General features: G+C 41.5%; 1 protein-coding gene across 2 annotated transcripts in view; it reads right to left on the bottom strand.

Moving 5' to 3' along the window:
- LOC105428487 (band 7 protein AGAP004871) overlaps positions 1 to 12494 on the bottom strand; it is a 186866-nt gene that overhangs the window by 125676 nt on the left and 48696 nt on the right. For both annotated transcript variants that reach the window (XM_089080772.1, XM_089080771.1), the window contains exon 4: positions 10770 to 10819. The gene's annotated coding sequence lies outside the window, so the exon portion shown is untranslated. The remainder of the gene's footprint in view (positions 1 to 10769; positions 10820 to 12494) is intronic.

The raw sequence follows: 12494 nt of genomic DNA, 5'->3' as shown, positions 1-12494 counted from the left end.
TCATGAAATATCGTCCGCGAGGACACGCGAATCGATTGTAAATCGGACAGAGAAACGAACGAAGGGATTTCATAAATTTGTGCTCGAGAAGAAAAGCTTTCGCGAGAGGGGGGGGGGGGGGAGGGCGCGCTGCTATTATTCTTATCGATACCGCCTTTCCACGGTCGGCAGCGGGGAAACGCGAGCTAAGAAGCTAAAGGAAGACGCAGATTTACGGTGTTTGTAGATCCTTGTAGCTGCTTTCACGAAAAATACGAGCGGTCAGACGTCGGTAACAGATTAGGCGATTTTACGTGGCGCGGCGATGCCAGAACTCCTCGCGCGTATTTTAGCGGGTCGTATTAATGGCACTTAATCTCTCCTACCTATCACCAAGCACAACGCTTTCATTGTGCAGGAGTGGAAACAGACTCTCTTATCCTTATCTTTGCGAAATTCCCATTCCTTCGTATTTGTGTGTCGAAAAAGATAAAGAGAGAAAGAGAGAGGGGAAGAGAGAGAGAGAGAGAGAGAGAGAGAAAATAACCCGTGAAATATCAGACAAATACACGAGCAAATAGTTACTGAACGTTTATTTCAGTGATCATTTAAACATACAATTATTTCTGATTAAATATAATTTTATTATAATTATTTAAATAAAACTCTTGTATTTAAATAATTGCAATTGAATACGATAATTAATTACTACATCAAGGAATTTTGATTTTGATAAACATGCAGTAAAAATAAGGAATCCGTTCAGCAGAAAAATCAAATTATCCAATAATATTAAATACGCTGCACACATATAAATCTTGCGTATTTCGAGCTTTTATCGAGTCGCAAAAAGAGATACATGTAGGGAGCTCCGTGCGCGTTGTGACGAATCGATTTGCTACCACGAGAAATCGCGGAACACGATAATGGCTCGTCTCTGAATAGCAGCTTACATAAGCAAATTCTCGCGCCGATGATATTAGCAGAAGAGATATGAAGAACTCTTATGTAAACTGAACTGTGAAGCGCTCTTGTGCATCTAGGCGATGTACGATGCGAGAGAAACATTCGCAGCACCCGGTTAGATATTTTTCATTTGCCGTCGCACGTTTAATATACCGACGGGCATTCGCCCGTTTCACGGAATATTTTTCGCGATCGCGATAGCGACTTTAAACGTAGATCGATGTTCTGCGGTTTCACGTTCCGATTCGCCCTCTAAAAGCCGGTTTACATCATTTTCCCACCGTTATTTAACATTCTCGCGCTTGAGAAACCTCGCCTCTTCATTGTCTCCTTCCTTGTAAGATATTCCAAAAATCACATTTTTAGCCACTTCACGCATAACGTTTTTTTTTTTTTACACGTACTGTTTTTTTTACACGTACTTGTAAATACTTGCGTTTCTATTCGCGATGATGGAACGAAAAACAATGCCCGGCAGAAGAAAATTTTAAACGCGCTATCTCCGACTATCTCATGACTTTCGCATTTTCCCAAACTTATATATATTGAAAGAAATTCGCTACGCGTATTATGTGCCGCATAATACGGCATATCCTTCAGAACGACGTCCTAAATCTCGATGCGTAAGCGCTTTTATACGAGGGTGAAAGAATGAATACGCGTGCCGACACCTGAACAACCTCGTGTTCGCGCTGTAACCACAGCGGGTTGAGAGTCGGGTGATGTTTTATGGGGTAATGAAAACGTACGGACGCGCACCACGCGACGAACGAACGAGCGGCGGGTTCCTCTCTTGCTGTTACACGAGCTCATTATACGAAAGTTACACCGGTTCGCCGATAACTACTGCTACCGATTTACTGTGTCGCTCGCAGAGAGAATTGAGGCAATCAAGTGCCGCCAGGCAACAGGATTTCATTGGGAATATCCGCGTGAATAAACGATCAACGTGAAACGCTAATAGGTGAAGGGGACAAAATGTAATCGCGTATCATTTTTCGATAATACTGATAATATTAATTTTGATAGAATAATTGTGTCGAAACTTGAGTAAAACGATAATTAATCGTTAAACGGTGCGTTAATTTGCGTGAAAGTAATAATGAAGATGATTATCATAAAATTATAATCGATGGCCGTGGCCGGCAAGGAAGTACTCGTGCAGTCCCGTCGATGGCCGCGGTTGAATTATTAACGTTAATAATACACGCCGATGCGTGAGCTGAATAATTATTTATCGCTGAGCTGCGCGTAATTCCTTCTCGTCTATATTTCATGCAATTAAGCGAGGCTACGACGCGCGGGACTGTGAAACTATAATAGAGCTACGGGGTTAATTCCATTAAGATTATACTGAAGGAACGTTTGAGCTGATTTACGCCAATGTAGTTCCTTGCACTCAAGCGATTATATATGATTATATATGATGAGGATTGCGACATTTGAAATTTCGCGATAGTATAATTGTCGAAACATGGTAACGGGGGAGAGAGAGAGAGAGAGAGAGAGAGAGAGAGAGAGAGAGAGAGAGAGAGAGAGAGAGAGCGCGCAATGCTGTATCGTAAAAATAACCAGAATTAAAGAGAAATTAAATATGCGAAATGTGAACTCGAGCATCACCGTCCCGTAATATTATATATCATTTGTTTAAATTATCTCGCGAACAAATCGCGTGTGTGGGCAAATGTGGCGGTCAAATGCGCGCAAATATCTTTAAATGGATGCCCCCCCCCCCCCCGCTCCGGTGTGTGCGATATCCGCTCCGAGAGATTACCTGTATATTGACCGGCTTGAATACGATTGCACCTCGTATAACGAATATGATTACCGGTAATAAACCACCGTGGCGACGATTCGGGTACACACAATTCGACCAAGAATTAATGTCAGCTGGGAGTGGCCGCTGTGCCGCTGTGACGCTTGGTAGCACGCACACGTGTGTGTACACACACACGTGGAAGAGATACGCGCAACACACACCCCTAATCCACGCCCCACGCAGATTTATTTTACAGCGTACGCGTCATGCGGTGCCCCGTACCCCTCGGGATTTACAGACCGCCGCCGTGCGTCCATCCATCAATTTATTTAATCCGATTATACGTATCCTGTGCGTTCGTCATCGATCGCGCATCGGTGACGGAGATCGAGAGCCGCGGTGACTCTCGGTGATGATCGACGCCGCAAACTTTGGGGGAAGGTACACTTTGTGACCCTCCGGATTGCAGAGTCGAGTTCACGTCGACCTCTCGATCACTTACGTCGAGACGAACGTGATGATTGACACAGAGAGTATGCATTATTTGAACAATGTGAAAAAAAGAAAAATAACTCAGAAGTTAAAAAAAAAAAAAAAAATAAATAAATTCGAGAGTCGGAAACTTTAAACTAAATTCGTCATTCGCTTTAAGTTAGCAAGCCTCATCCGAAACCAGGTTTGATGAATTATGCAGATGCCTTTTCTCCCAGAGTGCTTTATCCGATAAATTTTAAAAGCGGTGATTATCTTAAGTTACTTATTTATTGTTAAAAGGTACAAGGGGGAAATTAGAATTAGAATTTCAAAAATCGTTAGTGTTACACGAGAAGCGTTTATCGCGATCGTAGCGTCTATCGCAGCGACTCATCAAAGACGTCCAAACGGGAACGGGAAGAAAGTAAAAGACGGACTCGTCTGTGAAATTCGTTATCTTCGCGGCAGCACCCACCCGTGACACTTGTTTCATATTTATGAGAGGAGTTTTAGCATATTCAAAACATAAATTACTTTCAGCGGGGTAAGTCACCTAGCCAATAAAATACTGCCCCGGAGTTTATCTCCCGTCCCGCACGGTTTTTCAGGCCGGGAATCGGCAGCGGAGGAGAGAGTTCAGGGCGAGCGGAGGTGGAAACCTGAATTATGCACGATTGGAAGCCCACTCTCGCAATCATATGGGAGGTTTTCATGCAAAATCGCGCAACCGCTTTCCTTTTACAATGCAAATTCGATGGTAAACACCCGCCGCGCTTTTCTATACTACTCGATATCGCTGCCGCTCTCGTAACACATCGACGGATCTAAATGAGTTTCGTGCACCATATCTCGATCAATGTGAAAAGTCCTAAATATCCCATATAGCGGTCGCCATAAGGTAATTACATACACAAGTCTACTAAAAAAAAGCTTAAAAAAAAAATTTTTTTATATAAACACCGATGCGCAATTCCATTACTAAATCTCGATATACGCTCAGAACATATCAAGTCAATCTCTCAGTTTGATTCGCTTCTTGAAGTGATATAAAAAGAAATGTGTCTCTTGAATCTTTTTCCTCTTTGATTTCAAACGGACGGAATCAAGTTGTCTCTGGGAGACTGTAATGTTTCTCTTATTAGAAAACAAAGACATCGATATTGAAATGTAGTCCAATGTTCTTATTCCATCTCATAGATACGTTGTCGCAATATGTGGAAAGGAAAGGCTGTATCGCATCTTCAACAAAAGACGCACTATATGGAGTATTACAAGTTTCTTGTCCGAGAATTCTTCGGTTTCTCCATACTGTTTTCACTTCCGTCCGCACGACGCTCCCCTTCTCCTTACGACAAAATGAAATATCTTCTGCTGTGCTTCAACAAATAGCTGAAAGTACTCTGAATCATGCCAGCGAGCTTATGCTACATCGAGCGGAAAATTACAAATGGTCGAACCGGACTTCCTGCAACTAGCAACGCCTTCGAACCGCCTCGCGTAACCGAACTCTGAGGAGTAAACTTCTTAAGTTCACGATGATTGCGAACTTACACATGTCTTCCGCTAATTCTGCAAGACAAGTTCTTTAAGAAGTTTCAAAATCAACATCTGCCCGAGAAACCATTTTCCTCCGATACGCGGACGCGATCGGTCGAGAAGTTGTTGAATGATCGATCGAGTGAAACGATTCTTGAAAGCGTAACGTTTGAGACGCGCGATAAAATATATACCAACTTGAACGCGCAATGATGCACATTCAAGTTAAATTTAGTAAATTATAAAAATTTGAAATTGAAAATATTAAATTTTGAAAATATTAAATGAAAATCGATAAAAATCTAAGAGATGGTAATCACATTCGCAATTGCGAAAGGGAAGCGCGCATTTATACAAGATAAATAAAATAACGTATAATAAAATACGTATTGAGAAAAATTATTTTTTCGTCAGGCAATGCAATTGTCGTCGCATATTCTTTCTTTTTAATTCTATACTTCTATAAGATTTTAATGTAACCACCGACATATATTAGACGCATAGTTCTTCCGCATAGTTCTCGTTTCATCCAGTAAGCCACAAGAGTGGTCCGGCACTTACATGCGAATTCTCGCCGAAGAATTTACATAACTGACCGCGAGCCACCGGTGAAATGCATGTCACGAGTCTGGAATTAAGGGAGCTTAAGATTTAACGCGTTTCGACTCCGAGAGTCGTGGCCCGATAATTCAACCCCGCGCCCGACGACGACGAAGGGTGGCGTCAGAGTTTCGCGCCGAATAACCCGTCGTGCAAAAACAACCCCCGATGTCTGTCCCGTTCCTTGCTTCCCTCTCGCTCACTCTCGTGCGACCTCCGGCCGTTTGCCTCGCGTTCGCCACCCTTTGTTCAGCGACCAGTCGCGTCAAACCCTGCGAGTACTTTGCATAATTTCTCACTTTTGCATAACCAAATTGCTTTTTTTTTCACGTCTTCGTCTGAAGAAGAAACTAAAACTCGTCGTCCAAAGACTTAACGAATCTTAGTCCTTGTCTTCCTGAGCGACGGACCTTGGTCTCTATTCCAAAAAAATCAATAACGGTTTTTCTTAAATATTATTTTCTAGCGTAAACAACACATTTTTTAATGAAAGAAAAGATTAATGGAAGAATGAAAAGATAAGGCAAAGGTCCAATATGTAAATCCGATGAATCAATAAAGTTCATATCCCGTAAGTTCCATATGCGTGCATTCGCTGGTTTTATATATTACATATGTACGTTTGTCTTACATACCCATAAATTTAACTTCGAGATATAAGTAAAGTCCCAATAAGCCATAGAGAATTTACAAATTGAATAAAGTTTACATTGCGTTGGCATATGATATAAATGTTGACTGAGAATTCAATCAGATTTCACTAGTTTCGGTGTATATTCGTTAACTGAGCGCAATGCCATGTATTATATTTACATACACAATTGTACATGCGTAACTGTGATGCGGAATTTGTTTCCGAAAGGTATCAGATACATGAATGGTTTTTTTTTCCAGATGAAGCCAAAACTGCACGAGCGGAATAATATTTGTTGTATACTGGCAATTGATAGTTCGCAGATTCTGTATATTTGTTTCGTTTCGTCGAACTTTTTTACGCCGCATTTCCCGTTTAATGGTATTTTAAATTGGCATTTTTTAAATAAAGTTTATAAAGTTTAACACAAATTGCTTTCTGATTCTGACTTAATTCAACTAAATTTATATTTTTTTCCGGTTGATAGAACATTATTATATCATACGGTGCATCGGAATAGCGTTGTAATAGCGTAGCGTAACACGTGGTGTAATCGACACTGAGCAAAGAATTGAGCAAAAATTCATCTGTCGAACGATATATACCACATATTTGTAACTGTATCATGCGCGAGTGAAGTGACATTTATACGATATCGATAAACCATTCGATTATCAGGATTCACGATGCGCAAGTTAGCCGATTCTCACGCATGAATAATATTCGTGTCAACTAACAGCCTTTGATTACTCAATTTTAAAACGGAATTTGTTACGGATTATCGCGATGCGTATATCGTCGATTAAAAGTTGCGGAAAATTTTATCGATAGTTAATGATAAACAAATTATTAAATTAAGCGGTAAAAAGTATATCTTTATCGATTATTTATAATCTGTACTAAATAACAACGTAAAACAGTTCACTCCATGAAAACAGACGAATTAAATGCAATCGAACCCAAATAAGAAGGGAGGATCGGAGGTGCGTCACGGCGGGGCCCGACCACGAACCAGTCGTGAAAACTCGTAATTATTTTGCAAAAAAATATCACCTCAGCCAGGAATCAAACCTGAATCTCCTGCTTACCGGGCATCTTATCCCTTCGACTATCGAGGCACGTGATGATATTTATCGCAAATAACGTGTTTAGAATAACACGTCAACAATACAATGATACACATATATACGCATATTACACTATACATATATACATGTGTTCTTTCGAATCCCCACGACTGGTACTCCAGAGAGATGATGGTCCTATTCTCTCGATGGATGCAGGTCGGACTGCAACGACGACACCCTCCAATGCCATTGGCAAATATACAAATAATCCTCCTGGAGCACGACAGGAGAGATTGCATTAAGTATGGCTCGAGCCCCCTTGTTTAATAAAACTGATATTACTAAAAAACAAATCTGAGAGAAAAAAATAATATTTTAATTGGTCCCGAAAAAGCGTTTTCATGTTACGCGTAAACAATCTATGCGCAAAGCAGAATAGAGCTTCATCTATGTTTGGTTTATCGGCCGGCAATTTCGTTTAGCATTTCGTTACGAATACAATCGGTGCAATAAACCGCCGACGGATGAACAACAATTTTAGGCGATATCCGATATTAATATCGTTTTGCGGCGCCTGCCGGTTCCTGTCGAATTTAGCGATCCCAGATGAGCCGCTGCAATTGCGGTTACCGGTTTACCTGCACGCACGCTAGCAGTCCAGATTAATTTACAGCGGATAAAGCGCGCGTCCGACAAAACAAAGCGCCGCGGCGCGCGCGGGAAGGAAACTTCATTTTCTTACATCCGGGGCGCAGATTAACGGCCTCGTTTATCACCGGCTGACCTTTCGACCGCGATATCTACGAGCACCCGTGTAGCGACACAGTGCAAACGATTCGTCCGGCTGTCTGCGCCAGCCTTACGCGAATTACCGGCTTTTCCCCCTCGTCCACTACATTGCTGCGCGGACATATATCTCATGGTGCCCTATTTGTAGACGGAAGACATTTCGTATATTATTACATGGGACGTCCCATGATCTACCAGAAAGTATCATGCAAGAACGGACGAGGGTAGGATGTATTCTCAACGAGAATTGTGTGATAATATAAGAAATATAAATTTATTATCTAATGTAGGTGAAAATAAGTAGGAAAAAAACCAAAATCAGTAGCCAGTAACCGGTTAAAAATTCTAACGATATTTTACCAAAAACTGTATGGCTGGCATTTACCGACTGGTTTGATCTATCTACTTTCTGACTAATTATCAGTCAAGAAATACAAATCAGGATATTCCGGATTTTACTAGCTAGCATGTTTGATTTGGCTAATTTTTGGTTTCTGGAAAATTGAGAGTTTTATGTTATCAAGATTTTCCCACCAGTTATTATAAATAGTATTCAGTAAATTCAAAATAATCAGCTAGTTTCTGATCAGTAACCAGTTTTCCTTAGATACTTTTTCACTTGGGCAGAGTATCTAATATATGCAAGTTAGTATATCTAATATATGCAAAATATTAAGCTACGAAAATGTAATATAGCGCAATAATTCGTACCAGCTTTTGTGTACGAAGTTATTGCATAATTAAAAATTAAAGTGCTTATTTTTGCCAGCAGTACCTGAAGCATCTAGTTATTATGCGCTTGCATGGAGAGCACATGCCGCTCGCGATGAAACGAGATTAAGCTCGAGGTCGGGAAATGCGACAATAGTCCCAAGCGACGGTCGAAAGAGAGAGAGGAGGGGGGGAGGAAAGAGGAAAAAAATACGCGTATTTCCTGGCGACCATTCTTCCCGCGGTACTCCGCACCACCGACTTGGCATTGTCCGGCGAGCTTTTGTAGTGCCTTCCGGCGAAATCCAGGCGCTCGGTGGAGGATCTCTTCCCGTTGGACCAACGCGAAGCTGCGGAGGAAACGGGAGAAAACCGTCGCCACAATGCCTAACGCCGTGGAATCAGGATGTTCGCGCTCACGGGTGCACAAACCGTTCTTCCTTCCATGAATGTACCTAAGGAATGTATACAGGCCATCTTCCAACCCACCCGCACCCGAAATTCTTCGGTCAATTTAAAGCCGATTTTTCCTCGGCGAAAATCTGATCGAATACAAATCCTATATTTCGCACTCGAAGTGTCTTTGCAATTCCTTAAAGTCCCGTCGTTATTAAAGTCGTTATTAAAAAATTTATCCTCAGGCACAACGTTTTACAGAAAATATCTTCGTGTATATATTTAATTTACGTATATATATACGTAGTAGAAGCTTCGTAAACTCTGTTATTAAAATATTTCTTCCCTGCTAGTACCCTTGTGCACGTGTTCAAAAAGTTGGCTTGAAATTATGAATACTTTTATGCCGTTCGCTCGAAACCACTTTTTCTGTGTGTAATATATTATAATAACGTTATATAATAACGATATAAAATGTGATATGTTACATTACACTTTAATTAAACCTAGATGTCATAACAGAAATAATTTCGCTCTCTCAAAACGTATTAGACGGAACTCGCGTGCATTATTATCTCGCGATGAATAATTCTGCGTGCGTAACGTAAATGAAATAATGATGCAAAAATGGGAAAGTAAAAACATTTGTCGACGCGCGCGCGTTTTAATTCTGTCCCGTATATAAAGTACATTTTATCCAGTCCGCTTTGCGCCGCTAAATAATCCAAAACGCCAATTTCCCGTAGCCAAGAGTACTTTTTCGCTCGGTCGCTCGGGCGCTTTTGTGTCGACTTCAAGTTACTTCCGCACCGCGGAAACTGAGTTTTCCTGCGGCCTGTCGGATCCATACCTATCCCAAAAGGGGTAGGGAGAACAGCGGAGGTAATATCGCCACGATGAAGCCTGGATGTACATCAGGCGTCATAAACGGCCTGCGCGTTGCTACGTGCTTTTAGGAAAATTGCGACATGTATAGACACTTATAAATCATGATTGCTAGTAGGAAAAAAAAAAAAAAAAAAAGAAAAAACTAATATCGAAATAATAAACGCTAAGTGATCGATAATTATTATTTAACACACGCAGTAACGTAAAAGCATAAAAAGTTACGTGAAAATTAGCTTAATTTCTTGAGCAAAAATAAATCATTTTGAAAGAAACGAAAAGGACGATTTTTATTCTAGCGATTTGATTTGGAAACCTGGCACAATCGACTAATCGACGACAACTTCGCCAAGTCCGTTTTTCCTTCATGAACAATCATGATTAATCGAGTTTCTCTGGAAAAAAATCTAGTAGGAAGATATTTATGACAACAATGAGAGAGCGCATAAATATACGTCGTTAACGATTTTACCGAGTCCTTTGCCTGGCGCGCGCATCTCATTCAATTTGTATACGCACATCACGTACACGCGTTTCCCACAATAGGCGTTTGTTACAACGTGTTAATATCCCCGCAACGGCGCGCGACGTGTAAGGAAGATCGCAGACGACGTTACGAATTTATGGTAGGTAGACACTGACGCGTACGGAAGGCGCGTCTTTAAAGTGCATTACGCATGCGCGACTCTCCTTCGCGTTTTCTACCACGAGAGAAATATAATCTCGCTATTTGGGACACTGCCACCATTTCTATCTCCATAATGCTTCGCGGCGTCGTCCGCGCCGCTCGCAATACCGCAGTTACGGTACGCGCGTTCCATAAAATCGCCAAAATCGTTTGTTTTGGTAATGTGACAGAATAATATTTCCATCGTGATGTTACGCAAATTTTGCAACAAAAGCCCGTACGCGCGAATTTTGTTGAACACGTTTCAACAAATCGAACGCGAATTAACGTAATGTATCAACGTACCTTCACCTGGTAGACCGATTGTCCGACTTAATTCGTATTTTATCACTGATCTTGAAATGAAATATACATATAAAAATATAGTAACGTGAAGCAAAATATCAAGCTAGTAGTTTCGTCAAAAATTTATTACAGATCCGCAAATTATCTTTCAAAAAAAATGAGATAATTTTTTAAAGAGAAAATCGATGTAGATTAAAAAAGTGACTCTCCGAAAATTCAAAAAGCCTGCACGATTCACTTAACAGTCTGCAAAATGAGAGAATGATCACGCGATCCGCGCGTTTGACAGTAAAGTGGAGGAAAAATAGCATCGTTTAAAACGCGGCAGGACAAGCGTAGTACGCGCACACGCACACGGGAGCATTTCTCTGTCTTAATTTGCATCGGTATGAATTTGCATCGACACGAACGTGCATCGACACTGGCATCGCATTTATCACGCTGACGTTGTTGTTTGTTTACCGTTCAGCGGCCAGTTTGCGGAGAGGGATCTGACCGTGACACGCGAAAATCGAAATCATTCCCTCGCGGGACGTTGTGCGAATAAACTCGTTTTACTTTTGCCTCTAACAGTCTTTCACGATAGATGAGAATTCGCGCTACGTCACGTGCGCATCCACCGTATTAGGAATGAAAGCCTCCCACCAACTTTTCCGCAACCGCGTTTCAAAACTTGTTTCAACGGTATCCAACGGCGCGTTAAATCTACGTTTTTCTACTTTTCGCTTTCACCTCCGTATCTTCGTTCGTTTCGGGCTAACGAGATCGAGACCGGCTCACGTGGTTTCTCGTTTCTCTGAACTTCGTTAAAACCTTGCGTGCTATCTATACGTCGTGTGCGTTTGACGATTCGCATTATAGCTATTGTTCTCGCGAAGATGCGTTAAATACGTTCGTTATAGCGAAACGGTAGTAATTATACGCGTTTGTAATAGCGATATAATATAACTTTTATATAATTTTTATTATTAAGACGGAAATGAGATGATTGTAAAAAAAAAAATATATATATATATATATATATAATTGTAGCGTGCGTAATGCAGCGTTCTCAGATTGAAACGTAACGCGAGACGATCTCGCAAAGACCGACGTGTTACGCCGCGTTCGCTCAAAGCGGATTACTACAATGCGAAAACGTATGCAATTACGGGAGACGTGGAGGGTCGACTTTGTCCGACTCCGAGCGCGATGCTCGGTGCATATGCGCCCGTGTTTAGCGGGTAATACGAGCTCTGTCTCCCCCTCTCCCTTTTTCCGCATCGCTACCACCCGAAAGAACGACCAGAGTTCTTGTATTCACCGACGTAATATAATATTCGCCCAGTGCTTTCGCGGTAACAATGATATCGCGGATTACTCGCCCTATTTTACACGGACACACGTGTTGGTAAAATGTGACCGAGAGGGTGTGCGCGTCTTTATCATCGGGAATAACGAGGAATCTCGCAGATTGTTAAGTCTCGCAAGAAAGTAGTACGCGTAGTCTTTACTTTCTATTAGCGGATTAATTAAACAACAACTAATTGGATCGCGCTAATTCGTACTCGCGAAACCGGGGCGGAGGGAATGAGGGGAATGATTAAAAGTTATTTCGCTCTGTTGATCGGCGTGCGACAACGCGTCGCAGTTAAACTTCCTGCGGGTTCATTAGCCGCATTGGCTTCCGAATTGGATTTGCGGAAGTGACGTTGCACAATACGCGCGCCAAAGTTTTCGTAATCT

The sequence above is a fragment of the Pogonomyrmex barbatus genome, unplaced genomic scaffold (genome assembly GCF_055798465.1).
Source record: "Pogonomyrmex barbatus isolate J1 unplaced genomic scaffold, ASM5579846v1 scaffold4, whole genome shotgun sequence".
In the NCBI taxonomy this organism is placed as follows: Eukaryota; Metazoa; Arthropoda; class Insecta; order Hymenoptera; family Formicidae; genus Pogonomyrmex; species Pogonomyrmex barbatus.
The sequence above is the reverse complement of the archived record's forward strand: the minus strand, read 5'-3'. Positions and strand labels throughout refer to the sequence as shown.